General features: G+C 38.8%; 1 protein-coding gene across 1 annotated transcript in view; it reads left to right on the top strand.

Annotated features, from left to right (window-relative positions):
* Positions 1–863: 863 nt before the first annotated feature.
* Positions 864–14286, top strand: part of LOC132155928 (semaphorin-6D-like) — a 148962-nt gene continuing 135539 nt past the window's right edge. Inside the window, exon 1 of the mRNA XM_059564708.1 lies at positions 864–884. The gene's annotated coding sequence lies outside the window, so the exon portion shown is untranslated. The remainder of the gene's footprint in view (positions 885–14286) is intronic.

The following is a 14286-nucleotide window of genomic DNA, read 5'->3' as shown; positions in this document are numbered from 1 at the left end:
GTCGCCTGCCCATGCCACAAGTATCGACTGAGTGTTTGATTGTCTTCAAACTGTCAGCGTGGGGCTTATTGGGTTTCACAGCTCAAGAATAGCCTAAAGACAAGAGCTGCGCTTTCATTCTCTCAGATCTCTCCATGTGGCAAAGTCTGAATGCTAATTTCACACCTGGACTCATTACGTTCCTCTCATAATTCTCTGATTATTAAAAGTGCCAAATTCAGAACAGCACCAATTATGCCGCCACAAACTCCATTCAGAAATTTTCACAACACTTTATCCTGCTTTGCCACGGCACTCAAATAAAAGAACTTGAAGTAATGCTTTCCTCAAGGGAAATGAGAAAGAAATCAAATTGTCTGTGTCGGCTAATAACTTCGATATACAGTATATCGCCACACTCTATTGATTCATATCCTGCCACGCGTGGCTGTTATTGTGAGGAACAAATATAGTGCAAAGGGATCAAGTGATCAATTAGCCTCACATTATTCCTTTTGTCTGCCACAGCTGAGAAGTCTTATCAACCATAAGCACACAACTTCCCCTCTGGCTGTTGTCCTAAACCTGCTTCCAGAACCTGGCTTGATGAAAACCACTTCTCGAGTCTTTGCAGGGTGCTTGTGTGTGTGCGCGCGCTTTGAGCTCAACTCCCAAGAGTTTAACAGACAAGGGTGTGTGTGTGTGTGTGTGTGTGTGTGTGTGTGTGTGGCATTCACTCTCTCTGTGCTCACAGCTTGCACACACACACTCCGTCTCCGCATCAGCTGTGTGGATGACAGAGAGAGCAGTGTGCATGCGGACCACTGTCTCTCAGTCTGAGCGTGTGACAGTCCAGCTTGTGGTCCATATCTTCCTGCGCCTGTCCTGCAGAAACCCGACAGAACGTAAGTCCCCGGTGTCTTTCGATGCTTTTGTTTCAGCTGTTTGTGTGTGAGAGACACTTCAGGCATCCCTGTTCCCTCTCAGTTCTTCCTTCTGCTCTTTAAAAGTCTGTCTAGACGTGTGTTTGGTGTATAATAGCAGATGTTTCAGGTTTTGATTTTGGGGGGCTGGTTTTATGGAAAACTATGGGGGGTGACAGTTATCTGCCACTCTCTGTGAGTCGCTTCCGGAAAAGCAATGAGATCCGCTGAAGGTTTGTATGTATGGGCTCTTTGTTCTGGTGTGATGTAAGCACGTGTTTACAGGACCAGCTCAATTGCACAACTGAGAAAATGAATGAATCTACAAATATGAGTTATACTCTGTCTGTTTAAAAGACTACACTGCACAAAATCCTTTCTTAATCAATATTTATTTATTTTTTTAAACAAGATTAATTTACTTAAGTAGCTTAACAGTATGATACAATATTAAATTTTTCAGAGAATATATATTCTATTAAGTTTATTTTTCCTTCCCTGCTGGATTTTTTCTTGTTAGTATAGTATAAACCTAATTAAATAATAATTCAAGTTAGATTCATTCTGCATGGGAGAGGAAGTAATTAGCTTTTATAACTTGTATGCGGTTTGTAAGAGGTTTAGCCTCTTCGTGGTAATGTTTCTGTGTAATAGACAAAGCCGAATAATGCTAAATGTTAAATAATTAATAAGACTCATGAAGCCCCAGCGTGTGTTTGAGACTCTAGCTGCAAGGATGCGCTTTAAAACTCCAAACTGGACCCAGCATGCCAACCATGCCCTCATCTCAGCAGCAATTACTGAATTAAAGGTGAAATGTAGTGGGAAATATTTCACTATCAAATCATTTCTGCTCATTAGTAAATCTGGGTGGAGAGGCTGATGTAACTTCTGTCTCTCTTAATTTCCATCATTGTGCTTAATAGGTTTGGCCAGATTGTTTTGTGTTGGCAAACCAATAACATAGCAAGAACAAGAAAATAATAAAAGTAGAACAAGAAGAATAGGGATAAATAAAAGAACTTGAAGTAAAGTAAAAATTGATACAGATTCCGTCATTACTCACCTTCTTGTCTTTCCAAACTCATATGCTGTTAGTTTTTCAGTGACAACAAAAGGATGATTTTCTTAAATTTTTTCAATCTTATGGGAAAGATTGGAAGTTGTGGCCTAATGGTTAGAGAGTCAGACTCGGAATCGAAGGGTTGTGAGTTCGAGTCTCGGGCCAGCAGGAATTGTGGGTGGGGGACTGCATGTACAGTTCTCTCTCCACCTTCAATACCACGACTTAGGTGCCCTTGAGCAAGGCATTGAACCCCCAACTGCTCCCCGGGCGCCGCAGCATAAATGGCTGCCCACTGCTCCGGGTGTGTGTTCACAGTGTGTGTGTTATCACCGCTCTGTGTGTGTGCACTTCGGATGGGTTAAATGCAGAGCACGAATTCTGAGTATGGGTCACCATACTTGGCTGAAATCTATCTATCTACATTCTAAAAAATGCTGGGTCCCACACTCTTACATAGACATTCAGTGCAGCCCTATAAGCTGGTTAGGGTTCGGAAATGTGCTAAAATCTGTTAGCATTACCAAGTCTCCCAACACTTTAACAGGTGCTCTGTCTCCATTGTTGTTCTGTTCCTTGGCTTGTTGAGTTTTCTCTTGTTTCCTCCATTCAGTGTCACATGAGATCTATTATGTGTGTATGTGCATATTGTGTATGTATGTGTGTGTGTGTGTGTGTGTCTTTGTTTTGTTGCCAGGGCTTGGCTGAAGTAGGCATCATCCATATTGCCCATGAGCAGAGACCCCAGACAACCACATTCACATGTGATGAATAAAACATGATACTGAGATTGTGCTTGGGCTGAGTGTAGCCGTGCAACTCTGTTGACCTATTTCAGAAAGCCAGCGACAGGTTCCAACTAATTTGGATCAATTTAAACACATATAAAAGTGTCACGTCAGTATCTACAGAGGCTGAGTGAATCAGCAAATCCAGAATGATGCACCTTGGGTCCCTAGACTCCCCCAGCTAAGGGAAATATAAAGCAGGAACACGTTCAAAGGAAGCCAATGTTTATTCCCTTGGTATTTCTCTCTTTCTCTCTCACTCTATTCTTTACCTCTCTGCTGTTGTTGAGAGCATGTGCAGATTTGTGGAACATACACTTCTTTTGCCGTTCTTCCCTGTGTGAATTTTAAGCCACAAACCGAGGAGGAAAATAGTCATAATTGTGCTCTCTAGAAGAAGGAGTTTCATTTATGCAGAAATTACAATTCATCTACAACACAAATGCACCATAAAGAAAACAAGATGACTGTTTACTTGTGTGTGGAAGGTAAAGTTCCTGACCCACTCAGTTTGGCCCTGGTTGGCTCTGAGCGATTAGCATACGCAATTGCTTTGGCAGTATTTGATTTTTAGTAGGTTCTAAAGCCTACACGCTTTCTGTGAACAGAAAGGAATCTTCCTGCTTTTTTTACTTTGCCATATCCTCTTCATCTCTCTCTTTCACAGCTTGTTTTGTTTGTCTGCAGGGACTTGTATGTACATATTCCAGATTCACACTATCTAATGTTTTGTTTGCCCCCTTATGTACGATTTCTCTTGGTGGAGGTGGGTTGATTCACCTCTCCACCGTAGGCAAGTGCCCTTTCTCTTTTCGTCTGCCAAATATCTTCTCACCCACCACCAAACTGAACCCATGCAAACCCCTCACTTCCTCCTGAAAGCCGCCCTGAGGTACGAGGGTGTTTAAATAAATAAGGTAACAAGACCATTGCATCAAACCTAGTCTCGCAAAGCCAGGCATTTGAAAATCGACATAACATCAGGCTTACTTTTCAGCTTAGTATATAACAGTGGTTCCTCTGCATATTTTGCATGTCTTGTTGATCGTTCAACTCATCAGCTTGTTAGTAGAGAGTTCATGGCCTGAAATAATTTGTGTCAGATGAGGGAGACATCCAAAATGTGTACTGTTCCCCTTCAGAACCAGGGTGGGGAACTGCTGGTATACTACACCATAAGTTATCAGTTAGCATTCCTGTTTATCTAATGGCAATTGCCATCCTAGCACAGGTTGTCCTGGAGGTATATCATTTGTAATGTGCCATCTTTCCAACCTTTAACCTACTCTCTTGGATTTTCAAGCAATCCTGAAGAACTTTATTAGTTTACCAGCACCCCCCATTATGGGACTCAAAACTTAAAGTGCCCTGCCTAATTTAAAATTGTAACAGTTCCTTACTTCAGTGTGCTACACACATAATTTTGGTGTTTGTGGAAAGAAAACTCTTTGGGCTGTACTTTTTATCAACCAGAGTTGATAATTATCAAAAATATTTTATAAGTTATAGACACTGAACTTTTTTACCACACTTATTTTTTTTATTATTATTTTATATAAAAATACACAAAATCAGTCCTGGAGCAATCTAGAAAAGTGATGGGTTGAAAGTCAAATGTCTCAAATGTTTATATTTCAAATCTGAAGAAGATGCCATGAAAAATGAGATTCCTGCAACCATTTTTCTGAGACTGTCTAGTTCCCCCCCTCCACCAACTATTTAGTCCCCCACAAAATATTTACTGTATTGAATAAACTGTATAAACTGTATTGAAGGGTTCTACAAACTATTTTAGTCATTAAACATACCAATGCATTTTTTTTTTCAATTATAAAACAATAGACAAAACTTAGACATCATGTAAGTGATTTATTTGAGCGCTAGAAAGATACAATAAGAATAATTTCAGTAAGAAAAAAAAATACGAAAAATGAAAAAAAAAATTAACTTTGTAGGCCAATTATAGAACATCCTGAGATTGCTAGAAATGTAGCATTTACAATGCATTCTGGTTATATAGTCAATTATCACGTGTTGATGTGCTGATGGTCAGTTATAGAGATGGTAATCATAGAGATGCTCCATAAAGTCAATATATCACACTCTATTCATATAGATGGAGTTCACATTGATAGCCTTGATTACACAGTAATAGCAAGCTGATTTGCACTCATACAGATGGTAATCAGGCACATTCAACATAAAACACACTCACACATATATAAAATTTTTTGAAAAATAAAAAAAAATAAAGAAAAAGGTGATCGCTAAGTTCTGCCTCCATCAGATGACAGGTGCAGTCACAGCACGTCATGAGCATAGACTGTATAAAAACACCCATAGGTTTCTGAAGTGAATTTTTGAAACCAAAAGTGGGCGGAGCTGGCCATCGCCATCTTGGCAGCACGTCACCACGTGTCACTCCGGACTAATCAAAAATAGGCAAAAAGGCAGGAGCTGGTTGCTGAAGCCACGCCAACCTAGTGCGATGCAGGTGACAGCAGAGGCAATCCACCTGTCACTCTAGTGGCCACACCCTTAATTATGCAGAAATTTAAGGCTTAATATAATTAAAAAGGATGAGTTATATAAAAAAATCACCCACTCACAGTTGTCATTAGGGGTAAAATTAGCTATATAGACCAAAATAATTTTGTGCACCAGGCTGTAAACAGTTTTTTTTTTTTTTTTTTTTTGCTGTAAAGTTGGGCATTTTAACATGGGGAGTCTATGGGACTGACTCCCTTTTGCAGCCAGCCTCCAGCGGCCAGTCGATGAATTGCAGTTTTAGTCGCTTCCTTATTGCAGTGGTGGAGCTAGACTTTTAAAAAAGGGGTGGCAAGGTATTATTTTGGGGGGGTCAATATACAAAAAGTTTAAATTACACTAAAAATAAATTATTTTCCACAAAATGTATACAGATTAAATTAAAGTTGTTTATTTTCCATAATGTACACAATTATATATGTATAAAGTATACAGCAAAAATAGAACAAGTATTCAAAGTGCTCCTTGGACTAATCAAGTCCAGTAGTAAACTAAAACCGAGGTAAACTTGGACCTGTCAAAACAAGGCAGGACAAGGCAATTGTACACATTCAAATATGTACCACAAGAATAATAATAGAACAACAATACAAAAAAAACATAGAGCCCTTTAACACTGACTCTAATGATAAACTTCAAAAGTTGTACCAGGTATGACCTGCATCTACCCAGTGGTATGGCACCACCAAGTTCACAAAAACAAACATTCAGAACTGCATAAGTTCTGGTGAGATGAAGCAAAATGTTTTACAAAGTCCTCCATATTAATGGAATATACCCTCCTTGACTCAACACTGAGTATGCCCAGGTGACTTAATCTATCATCTGCCATTGTTGTCCTGAGGTGGGTTTTTATTAATTTAAGGGCAGAGAAACTTATTTCGCAGGATGCAGTGCTAACTGGAATCACAACCGAAATTTTACTAAGCCTAAAAAGTTCATGGAAAACCTCTTTGTAAAGTTCCAAAAAACCCACAAACTCAATTAGAGAAGCTGGTCTCTCTCCACTTTTCTCCCTTCTTAAAATAATCTGTCTCGTTTGATGAAGCTCATGCTTAAGGTATTCTAAATCTGACTCTAATGTTTTCCCCAAAGCAAGCAGGGGTTCCTCTTTTAAGAATGATGGGCTTTTGGGGTCAAGAGACTGCACTCCTTCCATTATCTCACAGTTCTTTTCAGAAAAACGCCTATCTATTTCCGCTATAAGACAGTCAAGTACCTGATAGAAAATACTTTTATTGAACTCTTCATTGTTTGCAAACTCAGAGTGCCTCTGTCCAACAGTACTCATTACAAGTGAATTCAGAAATTTCAAATTGGTCTTTGGTCGTCTCTTGTTTTGTGCTTCTGTGCTAATGTTGCAGTGGTGCACAAGTTCTTCAGTCTCCTTCCATAATTCACCAAATGTACAGTCACTTCTGTAGCTTTTTAATGTGTCTGTAAGGGAGCCAACTAGATCTATTGCTCTAACCAGATCAAGACTTCTGGATTGGAGCATGTCAGACAGGATTTTCACATCCCCAAACACTTTACAAAAAGTAACCAAAAGTCCTATAAACTGTAGGTCAATTTGAGCCAAAAGACCCTTTGCTTCTATTTTCCTATCTCCACTATTCTTCTCAAGTGAAATGTCTTGCAAGAGCCTCAAAACTGCTGGAAGCCTGTCTCTCATAGTCCTACATGCCATGTACCGGCAAGCCCACCTGACATCTGAAAGTCGCTGAAGTTCCCTAGGTTTTTCATTTGGGTACATTTCTTTTTGAACATCAAGCCACTTACAGCAGAGCCAGACACAAACCTATAAATACTCTGCAGAAGAGCAAAAAACTCCTCAGCTTCAGGCACTGACTTTACCGCATCAACAAGAACAAGGTTCAGACAATGAGCACTACAATGCACATAAAATGCAAACCTGGCATTGCTTTTAATCTGTGCAGACACACCAGAATGTTTCCCGCTCATTACTGATGCACCATCATAGCCTTGGCCAACAAGGTTGTTTCTGTAGTCAAGCCCATGCCTCTCCAAACATCCAACTATCATTTTGGTTAGACCTTCTGCATCCAAGCTTTCTGCTGACTGAAAGTGCAAGAAGCTTTCGTGTACAGCACCGCTGTAATAGTATCGCAGCACTAAAGACATTTGTTCTTTTTTTTGCAAGTCTTTTGTTCCATCTGCCAATACACTGAACACTTCGCTTTCTTTTACTTCTGCAACAATTTGCTTCTGCACCATATCTGCTAAAACCTGAAGCATCTCATTTTGGATTTGGTGGCTAGTGTACTTAGCATTGCCCTGTTATGCAAGTCTTTCATCAATAAAGGGGTCATGCTTTGCAACGAGATTAAAAATGGCTAAGAAATTGCCTTCATTCTCAGACTCACCACCCTCCCTGTGGCCCCTCTGTGCAATGTTTTGAGTAGCAGTTACCTCAGCAATTGTCTTGATGTAATTTTTAATTTTCTCAACTAACTGTTTTCTATTCTCATTTAAGGCATCAAATATTGATTTCTCACTTTCCCTGCTTCTTTTGTATTCTGCCCAAGCATACATTGCATTTGCATGTTGGTCTGATCTTAAGTGACGTTTAAAACCAGAATCTTTAAATAATGCCTTTTTCCAGTTGGAAAACCCACATTCTGATCTAAAGGAAGATTCCGTGGAACCTGGGAGGCAAAAGTGGCTGCAGGCAAAGCCGTAACTCGCATTTTGACTAACAGAATACTCTAGCCATGGATTGTCCTTATACCAAAAGCTGTTGAATGACCATGTAAATTTTCCAAATGGGGTTCGTGGAAACCTGGCGAGACATGGCTGAACAGGTTCTTCATCCTTCGATCTTGAGATGTCTTTAAGTAAAAATAAAATTAAATAAATAAACAGACACTTTTTATTATACTAGATCAAGAAGTGAACAACACTAGTCTAGATCATGGCTATTATACTGTTAATGTTTTTGTACATGGCTAATGTACCTACAACTTGGTCCTTTTGGTGCACATGTGATGCTTGAGCTGGGTGTGGGGAGTTCAGTGCATTGTTCTTCTTTTTCTATTAGGACTGGCTCGCCGTCTTCCTCATCACTGGTAGAAATAACCATCTCACTCTGGTCTTCTTCTGAAATTGAATGAATTAGAAAATTATCATTGAATATTATACCATAATACTTTGCACAAAAATTATCACACAATCTGAATTTAAGACACAATTTACTGCCTCTGCTCACTGCTCTGACCTGCTGGTGATACACTGGGTTCTTGTGTGTCATCATCTTTCTCTTCTTGACTTCCCTGTCCATCACCTACATATGGTTCACTACAACAGCTGACACTGGGACTGGGATCTGTTTGGCCCTGATCTGCACCTGACTTTTGCTTCTTTAGAAAGAAGTTGGTGATATCGCTTTTTCTCTTCATTCTGCTGTCCCTATTCAAAGGAAAGCTTGGTTACACACCTCATGAAGAAACCAAAATTTGGAACAATTTGCTTGTTATTAATTACCATGAGTACACCGTTACTAATAATACAAATACTAAAGTAATACATTACGACAAAATCTGAGTATATTGAGGTCTAGCCTATTTGACAACACAAGGAAAATTGCTTAAAGACGTCTAGACATGTTATGTTAAGTGCTAATAAATTGTATGTCTACACAAAGTTACTTCAGTACATCTCTACAGTCACATCTACTATCAGGGATGCAAACACATGTATGGTCAAAAAAGAGAGAGGTTATTGAAGCCCTCGCCCCGTGGCAAATATCCAGATACTTACATAATTGTGATGAATTTAATCCTTTGTAAGTTATAATTTTGCATTGTAAGATTACAGTTAACACCTTTAAATATTACATAACTGTATTATGTATTTTTATTAAACTTAGTGAGTGTATAAATGAGCAGCAAAAAAGAATTCTTGAAAAAATCTGCACAGTAACTTTATAAAATCTAAACATGTTAATAAAAACAAATAAATATTAGTATATAGTTTATTTATATAGCCTACACTACACATAAATAATATACAATTAAATTATGCTTATTTTAAATGTATTGTGTAGGCTAGGTATAAAAAATATAGGCTTTTAATAATCTTTCAGTGCGCAAAACCATGATAATATGAAACGCTTCAAAACAGAGCGCACAAAGCGCGTATGCGCATCGCGGGTGCAGAATGATGTGCTCAAAGCAAAATGGGGTCACAGTGTGCTGCGCTGCACAAGTGTGCATTTAGAAGTTCACGGCACAAAGTGAAAAAATGTTGAGCGCACAAATCCTAGTTTATATCTGTCCAACACTATTGATCATTCCAGTTTTTTTTTTAATTACAGTTGTTGTGCGTTTGATGCCGATTCATAGTCCTTGTGATGTGTGTGATCTAACTTAGCAGGCACAAGGTAGTGAGTCGTTAAAACAGCAACAAATATGAAATACAAATACACACAATAAAGCCATTTTATGCAAATCCACAGCCTTTTATCTTCAGATCAAGCATTATAATGTGTATATATATTATATTGGACAGAGTTTTACCATGTATCCTGCTGTAACCGGACGAGGCGCGCGTGCTGTTTGAATACTTAATGGAGAATGATTGACAGCCGAAGAGGAGGGAAAACGAGTTTCCGTAAACTTTAATTTAATGATGTAAATAGACTTCTGTCCCTCACATTAAGCTATGGAATGGCTCAGATGACTTTGTGAAATTATAATCAGACCCTCTCAGACCCAAGTCACCCAAACTGACCTGAAAAAGCGCGCTGTTTGCATCCCTGTACTATCTCCACGGTGGTTTTATTAAGATTAGTTCAATATGCTGCATTACACGTGCCAATATGAATAAGCCTACCTAATGTCTGTGATTGTTCGACTTTATGATGAACTTGAGGTTATAAAATGTCATGTTGTGTGATTCAAAAAATATATATTTATCAATGCATAAAAAAATACCTTTTACCTAAATATATTTAGAAAGTCAACACACATTTCCTTTTCTATGTGCTTCCCCAAGTCGGGGGAATGTTCTTTAGAATAATTCGCAGACGCTTGATAAATATGGGCCAAGTTTGACATTTTCTTGCTGTTTCTCCCTCAGTTCTTGCTCTCTTATGGTGTTTAGGCATCAGTGGGTGTGATTTGATGAGATTAGCTTTTGTTAGTGCAGGTGTAAAACATGCTTTAGGTAGAGATGGGAATAGAACAGACAAATGCATTTTGATACCAAGACATTTTAAATAATTTTGTCATGATGTTAACTTTACATACAGAAAAGCCAAAGATATAGACCTTTTCTTCTCTTTCTGTCAGTTCTGATATATGCTTTGCTGATAGGAGTTCATCCTCTTTGATGTTCAACAAATCATGAAAGAGAAACAAATACTTCTTCTGTTCTGTTGTGTGTCTAAGAGCCCTAAATGTGCAATGTTCCATCAGATATGTAGCTTCAGAAATGACTTTAAGACCACACGCAGTTCACAGTCCATGAAAACCTGATGGTGTGGAACAGAGTAGGCAGGACGGTCATTTCAACCGCTAGATGAACGTCCAATCTAAGAGGTCATTTTACCATTATACTCCTCGGGGTCAAAATAAAATACAACCATATATTCTCCCACAAAATGGGTTTGAGTGTGTGTGTGTGCTTGTGAATGTTTAGCCACATCTGCATTTGTGAAGCAAACAAATGTTGACAGCAAAAAACAATTATCCTACAATGCAGAATTAGCCCACAGCTAAATGGCATTACCTCAGAACACAAGAGTGTTAGCCCACAACACAGTGGAATTAACCCACACTATAACTTAATATTTTCAACTAAATAAAATTTTAAGTTCAATGAAAAATTGTGTATCACCTCACCATGCTAAAAGAAACAGTTACTAATTTTGTCAGATCATTCTGTGGGGGATGAAATGTATAGTTTACTTTTTAACAGAAAAATATATTTCAACTCGTATACCTCAAACTGAGGTATCTCAACTTTCAGTTCAGTATTTTAATTTGCTTTATCTTGATAAATAAAACCACATTGTATAGACAGAAAAAAGCATAATGTATTCAGCAAAAGAGGTAGAGACAAAGTCATTTTTAATCAACTAAGCTCACTCTGTGGCCATCTTGGAAACACTCCGGTCAGCTCTCTTCTTGTCATGCAACTACAGCGCTTATCTACTTAAATGAGGGCACAGCAAAATCTCCAGTGTTTGCCAAGTTTGTTTCAATTTCACCGAGGTAGTATAGCTTAAATTAGCTAGGCTCATTTAAGGTGGGCGTACATGGTGCGATTTTTGCTGTCGTACGAGTTCGCATGTGATTTTTTTCAATCGTGTGGAAATCGTGTATGCTCGTATGGTCGCGGCTTGTATCATTTGCGAGGAATTACGAGCCGAGCAGAGTGGCTTACGAGCACTTCCCGACCTCCCGATCATTTTTAAACATGTCTAAAAAGTTAGTGAGCTATCAGTTTGAATTCGTGACGTGTGCGGTTGAATGAGCAGATTTGTTCATCTATCTGAATTTGACCAATCACGAACTAGGAAAACCACAGAAGAAGAAAGACGAAGATGGCAGCGCCACGGCGAATGTGGACTATTGACCAAGAGCATAAACTCGCTGAACTCTGACAGGAACAGCGAGCGCTGTATGATGTTTCTAGCAATGTGTAACGTTACCATGCTTTTTAATTCTCACTATCTCTCGCTCTCTCTCTCACACATGCATATGTAGTTTACAGGGACTCTCCATAGACGTAACGGTTTTCTATACTGTATATTCTATCCCCATACACTACCTCTATCCATCACGGAAAAATGCATTTTTAAAATTTCAAGTAAACACTGTTTAGTATTTTTTTAATCCATTTGGTTTACAAGGGCACAGGAATTGTCCTTATAAACCATGTTTAGGTACATTGTAATACATATGTCAGATATTTATAAACCATATACAAGAACACACATACTAGGGTGACGAGACGTCCAGGTTTCCTGTTGTTGTAAAAGAACTTGTATGTGTAGGAAACAGTCACGGCTCATATCAATATTTTATATGCAGTTATGAGAGAGGGAAAGCAGTTATATTAGGCGTGTTCGACTTGAAGCAGCACTGCACAGCATGATCACTTGTATGACATCAAAGTACCGCAAGAGCGATTCGAATGTATTGGATCCGTGTGCTCTCTTATCATTCTGGCGTTACTTTAATGTCATACAGTGATCCTTCTGTGCAGTGGTGCTTCAATTCGAACGCGTCTATCAACTTCATGCAATTGCTTCGGAAATCGACAGGTCATAAAATCATGTCGAATATCACCTCGTCCATACGATTTTCAGAAAAACTCACTGGTGACGTGTGCGTGGACATACGATCTTCCGACCATCCGAGTTCGCACCGTGTATGCCCACCTTTAACCAAGCTCAAAACACACATTCTTTTTTTCTTCAAGTTAACACACTTACATTCTGGGGCACAGAAGAAGAAGAAAACACTTAAATAGTGCCTTTGAGTTTGATTTTCTCTAGTAATGTATGTCTTCAAAACCTAAGACTTGTTTCAAATCATTAAAATATGTTCACAAAAATAGGCAAAGTGTGTGGTTTATGCACCGCTAGGGGCACCAGACTGAATTCTCATCGGCCAGTGTTCAACAAACAGGCAGTTCGACCATTTGTTGAGCCAAATTTTGGACTGGCATAGGAAAAACATTTTAGCATATACAAATTACATAGAGCAGGCTTCATCTCTTTGTCAAAAATATAACACTGTAGCTGTATACAATTCTACGAGAATTCATACCTGCCGGAAAAGGCCTTTTTTCATAATTTCAGTGTGAGCTGAGCTGTTTGTCATTTGTGTCACTGAACATTGCTCTTACATGCTGTTTTATTAGCTGTAAACCAAAAAAACTGTGGATTTGGGCAAATGCTTAAAGTGGGGGGGGGGGGGGGGGATTTCTACAGAAACTCAGTGGGGGATTTGATTTACTGAGCCACATAGTACCATCTGGAGACGGGCAAGCTTCCCCCAATACGAAGTAGCTACATTATCCCACCCACTGACAAACATGCACATGCAATTTACCCTGATAGGCTTAGATAGTATAACATGAAACAATGCAACATGATATACTGCATGTATAACAAGATATATGCATACAAACAGAATTTCACATACAATTAAAGAAGTAAAATGAGATAGAAATACATATAGAAGCATGCCAAACCATTTTAAAGAACATAAAGAACAAAGCAGGTTTCAACAACACAAAAAGCAAAGCTTTAATTAAGCATAATGTTAATTAGTGTTGGTGTGGTGGAACACTTGTTCTGTCTGATTGTCAGCTAATTAATCTCTAGAGAAAACACACTGAACTCAGAGAGAAAGATTAAAATCCAGAGACCAGCATGACCAGCAGCCTGAGAGAGATTTCTAATGAATGAGAGGTAAAAAAAAATTGTAAATGTCTAACGTTAAAAGACCTGTGGCAAGCAACCATATGCATACTAAGCAAATGGCTAACAACTCAGGCAATTAAATTCCACCTCCAATATTCCCAGCCAATCCCATTCGGTGTCTCCCAGTGATTCCCAAATGGGGTCCAAACCTTTCTAAGATGGAGTCTGTTTACCCTGATAACAAGATCTAAACCCTTGGGGGCATTGACCGCTGTCTTCAAGAGTCAAGTGTGTGTGTGTTCATGATTCTCTGGATTTCTCCTTTATAAACACATATTCTGTTAACTATGAGTGATATTTTATAACCTCTTTCTGAAATATAAATCTTTTATGGAAGAAGATTCCATTGCAGTCGTCACAAGTGTACAGCCTTAGGAGAGAAACATCATTTACGTAAGGACACAAAAGCAGATATGAATGGCTAGCTAGCACATTAAAAGTGTGCATGCTACAGTATGTATGTTCTAATGTTACTGTGGCCATAACAGACCAGGGTACTCAAGGGGATGATGAGGTTACCTTCAAACACCT

Source organism: Carassius carassius, chromosome 13 (assembly GCF_963082965.1).
Source record: "Carassius carassius chromosome 13, fCarCar2.1, whole genome shotgun sequence".
Taxonomy (NCBI): domain Eukaryota; kingdom Metazoa; phylum Chordata; class Actinopteri; order Cypriniformes; family Cyprinidae; genus Carassius; species Carassius carassius.
The sequence above is the reverse complement of the archived record's forward strand: the minus strand, read 5'-3'. Positions and strand labels throughout refer to the sequence as shown.